General features: G+C 43.5%; 1 long non-coding RNA gene across 1 annotated transcript; it reads right to left on the bottom strand.

Annotated features, from left to right (window-relative positions):
• Positions 1–6,581: 6,581 nt before the first annotated feature.
• On the bottom strand, positions 6,582–13,113 carry LOC129636077 (uncharacterized). The gene is made up of 4 exons (XR_008706622.1): positions 12,982–13,113; positions 12,412–12,860; positions 12,049–12,101; positions 6,582–7,072 (listed from the first exon to the last, which is right to left on the bottom strand). It is a non-coding gene; the product is annotated as an uncharacterized LOC129636077 (long non-coding RNA).
• Positions 13,114–14,760: the final 1,647 nt, after the last annotated feature.

Here is a 14,760-nt window from a genome sequence, read left to right as displayed (position 1 = left end):
GGGCCCTTTCAACCTGAAGACTTGTGCACTTCGGTTGTGTGGCATTTTCTGTATTTATTTCATGATTTTCCTCCCGCACTGTTCTATTCTTTATTTTTGTAACTCCTGTCATTTCTATCGAGTCTTCATACTTCTCCTCTGCTTTTAGGGTCTTACTTCCTATTTGTTATCTCTTTGTCTTTATACTTAAATTCTGGGAAACCTCTCCAACTATGTTTTCAACCTGTTTATTGAACTTTTCATTTCTGGTTTCATACTTTCAATTTCCAAGGGCTCCTTTTTGTTTTGCCTTTTTTGTTATTGTTTTTCTCTTAATTATTTATATGGTATCTATTCTATTCTTATGTAATAACCTGTCTGATCTTCCAGAGACTAGTGAAAGTATGTATATTCCTTGCATAATCTATGGCTATTTTTCAGGTTGTGATTTTTTTAGTTTTGTGGCTGTTGTTTGTGTTTGTTTTGGTCTCTGACTTTCATATGAGAGATTTTTCTCAAATGTTTGGTGATTCTTGGCTGTCCAAGTACATTTCAAAGTGTAGAAGTAAGCTACAATGAGATACCACCTCACACCAGTCAGAATGGCCATCATCAAAAAATCTATAAACACTGTTGGAGGTGGTGTGTAGAAGAGAACCCTCTTATACTGTTGGTGGGAATTAAATTGATACAACTACAATGGAGAACAGCATGGAGGTTCCTAAAAAAACTAAAAATAGAGTTGCCAGAGACCCAGAAATCCCACTCCTGGACATATATCTGGACAAAACTATAATTAAAAAAGATACATGCTCCCTTATGTTCACAGAAGCATTATTCACAATAGCCCAGACATGAAAACAATCTAAATGCCCATCAACAGAGGAATGGATAAAAAGATGTGGCACATATACAATGGAATATGATTCAGCCATAAAAAGCAGAAAGTAATGCCACTTGCAGCAACGTGCATGCAATTCAAGATTATCCTACTAAGTGAAGTAAATCACAAAGAAAAATTCAAACACAATATGGTATTACCTGTGGAATCTAAACTACGACACCAATCAACTTACCTACAAAACAGAAACAAGACTCACAGACAGAGAACAGATTTGTGGTTGCCAAGGAGGAAGAGGGTAAGTGGGGGGAGGTTTGGGAGTTTTGGATTAGCAGATGCACACTAGTATATACAGGATAGATAAACAACACGGTCGTACTGTGTGGCACAGGGAACTGTATTCATTATGCTGTGACAAACCACAATGGAAAAGAAGATGCAAAAGACTATAATATATAAAACTGAATCATTTTCTGCGTAGAAGAAATTATACAACATTATAAATCAACTATACTTTGATAAAATTAAAATATATATATATATATATATTTTAAAAAAAGAACTCCCATCAAGTTTTCTGCAGTCACCTAAGCAACCCCCTCTAGTTCCAAGACCATGGCATATGTATGACTTCCATGTAACTGACTGGGATGACCTTTCCCCACAGACTCTGAATTAGTGACTAATTGTACTGTCGTCCATGACTCTAACTCATCCATAAGGATACTCGAAATACTATCTCAAACTGCAGAATTCTGTTACACAAGGAGCAGGCATAATGAGATGATTTAATGGGGCACAGGTTCTTTTTAATTTAATAAAACTGAGTTTGAATGTTGTCAGGTCTCCGGGGCAGGGGGTGCGGGGCGGCGGTGCCACATGTCTCTCTCCGAGCTACCCAACCCTGCTGCCCTTCTGTCGTGCAGAGACACCATCTCAGCAAAGGAGTGTGGCTACTTCTCTTCCCCCCAAAACCTTTATTTAGAAAAACAAATGAAGGACTAGATTTGGCCCCTGGGCCATGCTTTGCTGATCTCTGCTCTGTGAACTAGTTTATCACAGTTAGATCATTTGCATAAATGCTCATGATGCTAACTACTTTACAAGGTTGTTTTGGCACTTGTATAAAATAGTAGGCACCACGCAGTGCAGTGGGCCCAAAAGTCAGAGAGACTCTGGCCGGAGCAGGGATCGGTCACCACCTACTTACAGATGACCTTGGGCAAGTTGCTGAACCTCTCCTTGCTCTGTGCTCTGGCGGACTGGACAGAGCCTGGAATAGCTGGGACTGCACGAGGTAGTTTCATGGCTTTCCGGTTCACTGATCCATCTGGGGTTCTGGCTCTTGTTCCAGCCACACAGATATGCCATTTGTGACTCAACCAAACACCTTCACTTTAGCTCCTAGTTCTTTGGAAGCTCTTAGTAGCTTACTTTTTAGGTTGCGGTACCCCCTTTCTCCTCTTCCTCACACGCCTCTTTCTATTCTTCCCCCTCCTCCTTCCTTCAGTGGCCAGCAGACCTTTCCAAACAGGAGGAGAGGGCTCAGGCTTAATCATAAATGCAGCATCTCAATCCTGTTGGATTCAGGGATGCTGATGGAAGCGTGCCTTTAAGGACAGAAAATCGAGTTTTCAAGTAAAGGAGTTCCATTTTTTCACTGAGGTTGCAACAGAAAAGAAAAGAGCCTTAACCAAAACAAAGCTTTGAAGTTTGCCATCAAAAGGACTTTCTTCTTAAGGCTGTGGAAAAGCTTTTAGAGCTACATAGACTTTTAAAAGTAAGGTGGGTTACCATTTCCCTGGAAGTTAATGTGTGGGTCTAATTACAACAAAGAAGCATCAGTTGAAACAATCTCTATAGAGTCTGAATGAAATGGCGGGGAGTCTTTCTGCTAAATAAAGAATGAGAAATGTCCCTCTAGTGAATATTTAAGAGTTCCTTTGTTAAATATTCTACTTTGCAGGTTTCTAGAAGCTGAAGCAGTAGCTAAAAAGCTTGCATCCTCTTGGTGGAACTGTAAATGGAGCAGTCTTTTGAGAGACAAATTGAGAACATCTAACAAAATGCAAAGTGTGTATAAAATGTGATCCGGAAACTTATTCCAAGGTTGTAAGATGACAAGTGTGGCATGCATACATATTACTGTTTTTAATAATGAAACACTGGAAAAACTAAAGACCCATCAACAATGGATTGATTAATTCAATTATGACATATTCATTTCAGTAGAATATTATGTATTTTTTTAAAGTCTATGTATCTTTATGTTTTGGCATGAAAGATGTCCATGACATTCAACAAACAGCAAACTTAGTTATCTGGACGAAATATGTAGGACAACAACCTGTCAATGTGATGTCTGTTAGGTATGATTCTCTAGAATAGGATATTCTGATTAGTCTGATTAGACTGATTAAAGTGGCCTGATTAGTCAAGCTCTAGAAAGAGTATGAATGAAAAAAATTAAGGAACAAGTAGTCATTACACTGTTGACACTTACCTGATTATAACACATATTTGACTCTTCAACCTAAAGCATAATTTCTAAAGAATTTGTTTATTGGTAAACAGAAATAAAGTAAAATTATGAAAAACTTTTGAAAATATTAGATGTTAAAAACATGTACTTTTGAAAGCCTAGCAGGAAAATACCTGGAAATCATGGTTTAATAAACTAATGTTTAAAATCTCTAATATCAAGCATACTAACAATTAAGGTGGCTCTCAAGAAGCAAATCTAGATACAAAAAATCAGGATATACAATGTCAATATAAATTTTAAAAATTCATTTTATGCTGTTTTAATATTTATTATTTTCCTAAAGCTGCTTAACATATATTTTCTTCCTTGTCCCTTGGGGGGAAAAATGTATCATGAAAACAATATTTCACTTGTCTAAAAATGTTTTGAAATAGCAGAATTCTCAGTTACTATACGGAGAAGGCATTGGCACCCCACTCCAGTACTCTTGCTTGGAAAATCCCATGGATGGAGGAGCCTGGTGGGCTGCCGTCTATGGGGTCACACAGAGTCGGACACGACTGAGGCGACTTAGCAGCAGCAGCAGCAGCAGTTACTATATTTATCTTATTATTCAGTAAAACGTTGTGACCTACAGAGGTAAGAAGCCATGGCCTGTTGACCGCAGAGCTTCCAGTACATTGGGTTTAGAATCATCTATTCTGTCAGAGAAACTTATCAATGGAAAATTGACTATCAGAAAGTTTCTGCTGCCATCCTGTAATAAATGACAACTCTTCACAAGGGGTAGTTTCATGAATAATAGTTATTCAGAGAGTAAATATGAACATTTAAGGATCCCCAGAAATGTCAGAAAATAAACAGCAAAAAAGAAAGTGCCAAAATAAACAGAAAAATGTATTTTGGAGCAACAGTGGTAAGTCAAGCTATCTTGACATTAATTTTAAATTATTTTCGATTAAAAATGCCATATACAAACTACCCATTGAATAAGAAAGCAAAATAAAGATATTTGCACACATAGAAGAATTTTTTAAAATGTACCTTCCACATATTACTTTTTAGGAGGTTCTGGAGGATACATTTCAGAGAGATGAGTGGAAGCCAAGAAAAAAGTTGTGAGAATCGGCTATGCCCCAATACAAGATAAAAAGCTTAAAGTTTGAGGAAAAAAACAAAAGCAATAAAAAATTAAACATATATTCCCCTCCCCGCAAAAAGTTAGAAGATGTAAGATACAGGAAACAGAAGCTAGCTCAGAAGTCTATTAAGAAGATAGTTTCTTTTTTTTTTTTTTGGTATGTTTCTTTTTTTTACAAGAGAATAGAAAAGCACTTAGATAAACAAATAGGACCTAATCAAACTTACAAGCTTTTGTACAGCAAAGAAAACAAAATGAAAAGACAATGTATGGACTGGGAAAAATATTTGCAAATAATGCAACTGAAAAGGGCTTAATTTCCAAAATATACAAATTCAACAACAAAAAAAACAAACAACCCAATTGAAAAATGGGCAGAAGACCTACATAGACTAAAAGACATAAAAATGACCAACAGGTACATGAAAAGATGATCATCATTGCTAATTATTAGAGAAATGCAAATCAAAACTACAATGAGGTACTACCTCACACCAGTCAGAATCCTTCAAAAGTCTACAAATGACAAATACCGGAGAGAGTGTAGAGAAAAGGGAACCCTCTTACACTGTTGGTGGGAATGTAAATCAGTGCAGACACTGTGAAGAACAGCATGGAGGTTCCTTAGAAAACTAAAAATACAATTACCATATGATCCAGCAATCCCACTCCTAGGCATATACCTGGAAAAAACCATAATTCAATGATACATGCACCACTCTGTTCATAGCAGCGCTATTCACAATAGCCGAGACATGGAGACAACCTAAGTGTCACTCGACAGATGAATGGATAAAGATGTGCTCTCTCTATATATATTTATATATATACATATAGACACACATATACACAATGGACTATTACTCAGCCATAGAAAAGAGAGAAATAATGCCATTTGCAGCAACATGGATGGACCTAGAGATGATCATACTAAGTGAAGTAAATCAGAAAGAGAATGTCAAATACCATATGATATCACTATACGTGGATTCTAAAATACGACACAAATCGACATACCTACAAAACAAAAACACAGAGAACAAACTTGTGGTTGCCAAGGGGGAAGAGGGGAGGGGAGGGAAGTTTTGGGAATTTGGCATTAGCAGATGCAAACTATTATATATTATATATAGGATGGATAAACAACAAGGGCCTATTGTATTGCACAAGGAACTATATTCAATATCCTGTGATAAACCATAAAGGAAAGAAATATGAAAAACAATGTATATGTATGTACAACTGAATTACTTTGCTGTATACCTGAAACCAACAACATTGTAGATCAACTGTTAATTGTTGTTGTTCAGTCACTAAGTCATGTCCGACTCTTTGTGACCCCATGAACTGTAGCACACCAGACCTCCCTGCCCTTCACCATCTCCTGGAGCTTGCTCAAACTCATGTTCATTGAGTGGGTGATGCCATCCAACCATCTCATCCTCTGTCATCCCCTTCTCCTTTTGCCCTCAATCTTTCCCAGCATCAAGGTCTTTTCCAATGAGTCAGCTCTTCACATCAGGTGGCCAAAGTATTGGAGCTTCAGCTTCAGCATCAGTCCTTACAATGATTATTCAGGGTTGACTTCCTTTAGGATGGACTGGTTTGATCTCTGTGCTGTCCAAAGGACACTCAAGAAGTCTTCTCCAGCACCACAGTTCAAAAGCATCAATTCTTTGGCCTTTTTTTGTGGTCCAGCTCTCACATCCATACATGACTACTAGGAAAACCATACCTTTGCCAACATAGATCTTTGTTGGCATTTAGCCGTAGGGAGCATTAAATTGTACTGGATGGAGAGGACTTTGACATAGGGACTGCTATATAGCAACAGCAATTTCATTGCTTGTCTCCCATGGCCTCAAAGTATTGGAGCTTCAGCTTCAGCATCAGTCCTTCCAATGAGTATTCAGGACTGATTTCCTTTTGACTGATTTGATCTCCTTGCAGTGCAAGGGACTCTCAAGAGTCTTCTCAAACACCAAAGTTCAAATCAAGACCAACTATACTTCCATAAGATAAAATTTTAAAAAATAGGCCAAAGCAGCTGTCTTAAATTTTTTCAGTTTTTGGTTAGAAAACATCAGTTGGTTTATTTTTATGATTTTTCTGTTTAGTTTCAAATTATTTGTTATTATTCTTTCAGAAATCATATATTGTAAATAGAAGACTTTTTCCCTCCATAAATGAAAAGCCAAGTTGGATTTTTTAAAACTGTGTTCTCTCTTTTAACACTGATTTTTTAAGAATTAGAGATAATTTGATTTGCTGCATAAGAATTGTGGTCAGATAAATACGTCATAGATCTAGGGGAAAATGTTCATGTATTTTCTTCAGAGAAATGTACATTTAAGGCCTTTGCCCATTTTTAACCAGGCTTTTTATTTTTGTTATTAAGTTTTAGGAGTTCTCTATAGGTTCTGGGCGGCTTCCATTCAGTGGGTTTCCTGTTTTGTTGTTATTCAGTCGCCAAGTAGTGTCTGAGTCTTCGTGACCCCATGGACTGCAGCACGCCAGGCTTTCCTGTCCATCACCATCTGGAGTTTGCCTAAGTTCATGTCCATTGCATTAGTGATGCCATCCAACCATCTCATCTTCTGTCGCCCTGTACAAAACAGCAAACCCCCTGAATGGGAGAGAATATTTGCAAATCACACATCTGATAAGGGATTCATTTCCAGAAGGTAAATGACACAGAAGTAAGGATAAAAGCCTGAGAAGGACTTAACAGGCCTCTCGAAGAGCCGTCTTAGAAGCTGGTACAGAGCCAGCTCAGCTAGTCTGTGCACCCCCTAAGCATTTGGTGGCTCTCAAACTTGTTTTAAGGCTGAAATTTTAAAAAAGCAGATACTGTGCTGTTTTTTAAAATTGAAATAGAAACAGTGGCCATTCTATCTTCTAACAGAGTAAATCTTTTGAACTCTCAGTTGGGAAGCACTGCCTGCTACAACGAATCTGATTTTTGATGTCTTTGCTTTGACATCATCCAGGACTCACTGGGTGGCCTCCTCAGAGTGGGAGAGGCTCTAGAATTTTCAGGCTTCCCTTGTTCCTTGTTCCCTCATCAGTTCCTCCCTCTCAGACTCTGTGAGCTAAGCCATTCACAGGAGTCCTCTGTCACCTCCACATGGGTGAGAACTTGGAAAAACAATTTTAGAATTTAAAGATGACACCAGGGCTTCTCTGGTGGCTCAGAGGTAAAGAACCCAACTTCCAATGTGGGAGACATGGGTTCGATCCCTGGTCCGGGAAGATCCCAAATGCCACAGAGCAACTAAGCGCATGTGTCACAACTATTGAGCCTGTGCTCCAGCACAAGAGAAGCCACTGAAATGAGAGGACGGTGCCCACAATTAGAGAAAAGCCCGTGCAGCCACAAAGACCCAACACAGCCAGAAATAAAAAAATAAAATCATTTTAAAAATGATACCGGCATATTTGCCAAAAAATTACACTCTGTGAAACCCCTTTCTAACCTAAGGAAGATTCAGACCTTGAGTCTTGGTCTCTGGCTCAGGGGTCTCCCTGACAGCTCAGCAGTTGTTAGAACAAGTGGAATCTGAGGCTGGGGAGCAGCACGGCCCTGGAGAAGTTCCAGGCGGGAGCCAGGACCTCAGATGAACATTGGCCCCGCCCTGAGCCCCACAGTCGACCACTGTGTGTCTGGTTAATAACCGTACACGAGCTAACTAGGAAGGAGAGTCTGTGCTGTTCTTACGAAAACAAAGCACCAGGTAGCATTATACTTGTGGCTGTTTGAAAGTTCTGTGAGAGAAAAGCCCAGCTGTGATCTTGGGACAATTAATTATAAGACATGATTTCAAAGGCTGTAATTCTATTTCAAGAATTCTGCTGATTGCCAGCATTTGAAAAACACTCTCCACCATGCCTGTTTCACAAAGATCACTTTGACATGTTTTGCTTTGGGAATTTCTTTCTCGCCAAAACTTATAAAAGCATTGAACTGGGTGAAACTGCCACTCTAAACATTTGAGGTTCGTCTTTGATTCAGAAAAGAGAAAGAGAAATGGAAGGGAAAGGAGGGCCATTTAACATCATTAAAAACGTCTTTGAAGGGGTGATAGGCTAGTGCCATGAAAACCTAGAATGAAATGGAGGACCACAACTTTCCTCACCCTGCTCTCCAGAGACGTAGAAGCCAAATCTATATTAGGGGACCCCTGCACCTCCAAGACACAGCCTGGTTATAGGAATGCTCCTGCTGGACAGGTCGGCACACATCCAGTCCAGGTAGGAGGCCCCGCCAGTCTGTCTCCTGGTCACATCACCTGCCTCCTAATTCTAAATCATCACTAGAGCTTCCCTGGTGGCTCAGTGGTTCAGAATCCGCCTGCCAGCGCAGGAGACATGGCTTCTATCTCTGATCTGGGAGGATCCCACACGCCGCAGAACAACAAAGCCTGTGTGCCGCTGCAACTCCTAACCCTGTGCTCTAGAGCCTGGGAGCTGTAACTGCTGAGCCCGCCGGCCCCCACTGCTGAAGCCTGCGCTTGTGCTCCGCAACAAGAGAAGCAGCTGCAATGAGAAGCTTGTAAGCCACAACGACAGAGTAGCCCAGGCTCACCAAAACGAGAGAAAAGCCCACACAGCAATGAAGACCCAGTGCAACCATAAATAAACTAATACATTTTTAAAAAGCATTTAAAAAAGGTCAACAGCAGCAAAAACAATAGCAGAAAGGACACAACAGCCACCTCCTAATTTTGAAAGTATGGTTGTTAAAAAGAGTGAGATGGCTCCATATATGCTGACACGGAATACTCTCAGTGCAAAAAGCAAGTCACAGGAGAAGGAAATGGCAACCCACTCCAGTATTCTTGCCTGGAAAAGTTCATGGACAGAGAAGCCTGGCAGGCTACAGTCCATGGGATTACATGACTGAGCATGCCTGCATGAGGTGGAGGGAGATGGGTTGGTAGCAATAAACTGGTAGAACTAAAAAAAAAAAGCAAGTCACAGAGAAAGTCAATATGGGCTTTGACTCAGAAATTCATTTTTAAAAGGAGGAGGGGTGACTTTGGCTTGTCTCCAGGGATATTGGCCCGCCTGGGGCAGAGGACCCCTAGACTGACCTGCGTGCCCTGGTGGGTTCATAGAGGGGAGAATTCCCCCTGACTGTCTGGTAAGGAAGTATGGGGCTGGGGCAGGACTTGGGACCCTGGGGCTCTAGGGGCAGGGTACCCCCTTCACATGGTGGGGATGGGGGATATCGAGAGGCCTGAAGGAGGAGCAGATGTCATAAGTCAAGGTCATTAGGCCCTGGCTCAGGCAGGAAGGGCGCTTTCTGAGGGTCTTCCCCCCCACTTGCTGCTGAAAAATGTACAAAACCACCTGGAAAAACCAGCCAAGGTCAAGCCTTGTGAGCCCAGAACTTGTTCCTGTGACACTTGGTCCCGGAAGGTTGGCCAACAGTAGGGCAGCCCTGTGTTCTCCAGCCGGAGTCCATCCTCTGAAGGCCGACCGGGGTTCCCCCACCGTGGTGCTCAGACGGTTCACTTCTTGGCGGCAAAAAGCACAGAACAGCCTGGAACAACTGAACTCCAGTGTCCTTCTGCCCGCCTCTGTGGATCGGGCCAAAGTCAGCCAGCATCTCATCAGAAACTCGAGGCCTGCCTGGAGCCGTGGTGTTGGCTACACCTGGGAAGCGTTCAGGATGGCGGTGGAGGGAAGCGCCAGGTGCGCTCATCCGTGGCTCAGGGGGCATCTTGGAGCACCGGGGCACAGTGGGTCTGCCCCTCTAGCACACCCCCCGCCTCGAGCGCTGTTTCTGAGGGCTGAGCCGCCCCTCTGAAAATGGCCAACTAGAGAGACAGCGTGCAAGCAAGCAGCCCTCAAGTCAAGGCTGAGTCAGTAGCCCAGGTTCCAAACACTCTGTGGACTGCAGATCTCTGGAAAATGGCCTTCTCTCACTCCCCACCAGAAGCAGAGGCAAAACTAGAACCTTAGGGTTTAGCAACCAATTCCGTCTGCTAGTGTGGTTTCTGCAAAGAAGCAAGCAGACGCGGGGGTGACTGTCCACAGCTTGGCTGTGAGGAGAACAGAGGATCTGGATGAGGAGCAGCGTGGCTGTGGGCTCACGGAGGGGACCCTGGAGAGCTTCCCCACAGGAGACTGTCGACAGCTGTGCCTTGAAGGTCATGCATGCGACCTGGCTGCCAGTCTGTCCTGGCAGCTCCAAGACTGCAGCCAGTGGGTCACCTCTCCTGACAGTCCCTGTGTGCTGAGGGCGGGGTGGCCTGTCACAGTCAGGGAGTCCAGGCTCGGTCTCACTCAGCACCTCAGAGGGTAAGGAGGGTGAAAGAGGGGACTGTGTGACCTGAGAGAAAGTCAGATGAGGGGCTGCCTTAGATTTGGAGCCTAATCCAAGAGAGGAATTCATGAGGACACGGGGTGAGATACTCAACCCTCCCCTACTTTCTGAGGTTGTATGGGTATACTCTTCCTGGGAGATGACAAAACATTTCACCTCCTCAGCAGAGTCACAGACAAGGTGGCCTAGACATCTGGGCAATTTCCAGGTACAGTACACTCAGCCCAAGGTCTCCATAGAGCCAGTGGCTGTTGGCACCATGACCAATGTTTCTTCCTCCTAGCAAGCTTTCTTTTTTAACGTGTGTGTATGTGTGTGTGTGGCTTCCCAGGTGGCACTATTGGTAAAGAACCTGCCTGCCAATGCAGGAGTCTTAAAAGACGCTGGTTTGATTCCTGGGTTGGGAAGATCCCTTGGAGGAAGGCATGGCAGCTCATTCCAGTCTTCTTGCCTAGAGAGTCCCATGGACAGAGGAACCTGGTGGGCTACAGTCCATAGCACCGCACAGAGTCATGACCAAAGCAACTTAGCCTGTGTCCATCCATACATACAGGTGCATATGTACACAGGTGGTGGCGGTTCAGTCGCTAAGTCATGTCCGACTCTTGCAACCCCACCGACTGTAGCCTGCCAGGCTCCTCTGTCTATGAGATCCTCCAGGCAAGAATACTGGGGTGGGTTGCCATTTCCTTCTCCTAGAAGCTATTTTCAACAACCCCACTAAAATTTTTCTTAACAAATTTTGTTTGTGTTTGGAAGATTTTTTTTGTTTCACCCTTGGCTAAATGTAGGCCAAGTTTGACAACTGTATTTTTAATTTCAACTGAAAGTAATTATATAAAATCCCTGTTTGTTCTGTTACTGCCTTAACAATCTTAATCTTCCTTAAATACCTATTCATCTAATAACATGGCCCCGCCTGTTTCATTTCTCTTTAATCTCTGCCTTTCATTAAGTCACTAAAGACGCACAGCTGTGCTTTTTAATCCATAGTGACCGCCCATTCGGAGAGAGATGATTTCTCCTAGCTCTCTTTGCTCCTCTGCCCTCTCATCCCAAGAAGATAGTCAGGTCTGGTTCCACTAAGAACACACACCTGTACTGGGAATCCCCTGACAGTCCAGTGGTTAGGACCCCATGCTTTCACTGTCAGAGCCTGGGTTCAATCCCTGGTGGGGGAACTAAGATCCTGCAAGCTGCATAACAAACTAACTAACTAAATAATATACAATAAAAATTTAAAGTAAGCTATTAAAAAAAAGAATACTCACCTGTATCAATCCCGCGAGGTGATCGTGTTAGGTTAGGTGAAAGCCCGACACCTCTGTAAAGCAAGGTTTCTACTCAGCGGACCCTCATTAATATCAGGTTTGCTAAAAGTTTTGCTAAAGTCATTCAAGAAGCAATGCCTATTGGCCAATCATAACAAATACAATCAGACATAGGCAAACACAGAGAAGTGCACAAACCTAAAGGCTGGGACCGTGACCTGGGACGCGGGACCCTAACCAGACCCGCTGAGAACCTCAGCGCCTGGAACTTACCATGTCTCTCCAGGGTGGGACTCTAATCTGCAAGCCCGATGAGGTTATTAGACAATTTAGGCAGAGGTACATTTTAACACGGTTACTCACCCCCACAGACACCTGAGGCTGAACCAGGAGCTGTTCTTTTCAAAAGCAAAGTAGCTCTGAGAAACCTGGAGCACCACGATGGGGAAGCAGGAACCCAACCACCCACCGTCCAGGCAAATTCGGTCTGAGTTGGCTGGTCAGGATCAGTGGTGAGGGCCCATGCCCACCGGGGGCTACAGTGCCTCGGGCAGGTGGTCACAAGACTTTACTCCCTTTGTGGCTGCCAGAATTGTTCCTGGGCAACAGCTTGCTGCCTGGGACTCACTGAAGCTGACGTTATGGCACCAGCCTTTGAGAAAAGAAAGAACTTTATTGTGGGGTCAGCCGGCAAGGAGACAGATTCGAGAGCCTTCTGTCTCCGCGCCAGTCCACCTGGCAGGAAACCTTTCTCTTCTCAAGGCTGGTGTCGCAGTAGTAACTCCTGTGCAGCCGGGCAGTGAGTCCTTGCTCTGTAACAACACGGCAACGTTTGAATAAAAAAATAAAAAATATTACATAAGAAGTATGAACTTAGTAAATACTGAGCTTGCACTTTATAACTTTGTGAAATAAATGCAGACTACACAATACCTCCTTGTGAATAAAAGAGGACGTTTCAAACGTATTCCAGGGACTTTGCTGGTGGTCCAGTGGCTGGGACTCCATACTCCCAGTGCAGGGGGCCTGGGTTTGATCCCTGGTCAGGGAACTAGATCCCGCATGCCACAACGAAGACTGAAGACGCCACAACGAAGACTGAAGACCCCACACAGCCAAATACTTAAAATAAACAAATATTGAAAATATTTTTAAAAACCATTGGCTCAGACAGTAAAGAATCTGCCTGCAATGCAAGAGACTCAAGTTCGATCCTTGGGTCAGGAAGATCCCCTGGAGAAGGAAATGGTAACCCACTCCAGTATTCTTGCCAGGGAAATCCTAAGGACAGAGGAGCCTGGTGGGCACCCTGGGGTCATAAAGGCTCGAACAAGACTGAGTGACCAACACTCTCACTTTCAATGTAACTATCACCCAGCCAAGAGTTCTCCATACATGGCCAATCCCATTTCGCTTTCATCCCCCACCTGGCAAGTCTCAGATACAGGACCGGTTCATCAGTAACTGCTCATGTGATTGTTTTAAGGAACAGCTTATATAACAGAAAGCACTCGATTCAGAAGGTAGAAAGCAAAGTCAGGAAGATTCGACACAACGCTTGCCTCCCTGCAGTCAAGCCCCACCCCCAGAGGCAACGATTATAACTCGTTTCTAGCTAATTTTAAATTCTTTTAAACGGAGGACCTCTCCGTTCCATGAAAAGGAGATTTCACCTAAGAAACCAACATATGAATCAGTAGACTGAACTTGGTATATTTCATGACGGCGCCCATGGTGAGAATGTCAGGTTGGACTATACTTATAGATCAGTCAGTATTTGTGACTCCACTGATCCTGGAGTCACCTGAAGACAGATGCTAATCAAAACTGAGTTTTAAAGCACACGCTGTGCACCTCTGCCTCAGCAGCACGATAACTGTAACAAGAAGGGCCTCAGCACTAGTTTCCTGGAGCCCCAGCGAGTGAGGAAACTGAGGTACAGCTGATGGCAAAGGAGGGCTCAGAATCCGGTTCTCCCACGTCCAGCTCTCTGTCCACCGAGTGTCCTACATTCTTCCCATAGGCCTGTCCATGCTGGAGCACACTCGGTCCATGTGACAGGCATCGCCATGACCTGTAATTGAGGGCAGATGCTGCAGGCTCTGAAATTTGCCATTGGAGAGGAATCCTAAGCATCTGCCATTGAACGTTTGATGGAACGGCCAATGGTGTGTTTCATGCACAGAATCGGCCACAGACAACTCTTCCCAGGACTCAAGACTTTCTCCGACAGAACCCATCTGATGAAACATCACCAAGGCCCCCCCAACCCCGCACCCCGTGGGTTCTGCTTCTGTCCCTGGGCTCACAGCAGGTAGGTCACCTTAAGCTCACAACACTTTTGTGTAGCACTGAAAAGATTGTAGGTTTCTCTACATCCAACAGTTCACAGATTCCTCCTCTTTTTGGGCGGGTGCTTGTAACCCTGGTTTTACATAAAAGAGAATGAGATTCAGACTCGCTTTGTGACCTGCCCAGGACATCCAGGCAATGCTGGGGCTTAAACCACGGCCTGAGGCCCCGCCCAGCGCACCATCTTCACATCTTGTCTGGCTCACAGATGAAGCTGGGCACGTGTCCCGATTTAAGGTGAAAATATAAAACTTGTCCATGGTTTTGGAAGCCCGTGAGTACAGTATGTGTTTATTCTGGCACCAGTTCTAATTTGCTGATTCAGGAAAGGGCATTTCCAGCAGGAGGCAAGCAGGACAT

The sequence above is a fragment of the Bubalus kerabau genome, chromosome 21 (genome assembly GCF_029407905.1).
Source record: "Bubalus kerabau isolate K-KA32 ecotype Philippines breed swamp buffalo chromosome 21, PCC_UOA_SB_1v2, whole genome shotgun sequence".
NCBI lineage: Eukaryota > Metazoa > Chordata > Mammalia > Artiodactyla > Bovidae > Bubalus > Bubalus kerabau.
This window is presented reverse-complemented; position numbering and strand designations above follow the sequence as displayed.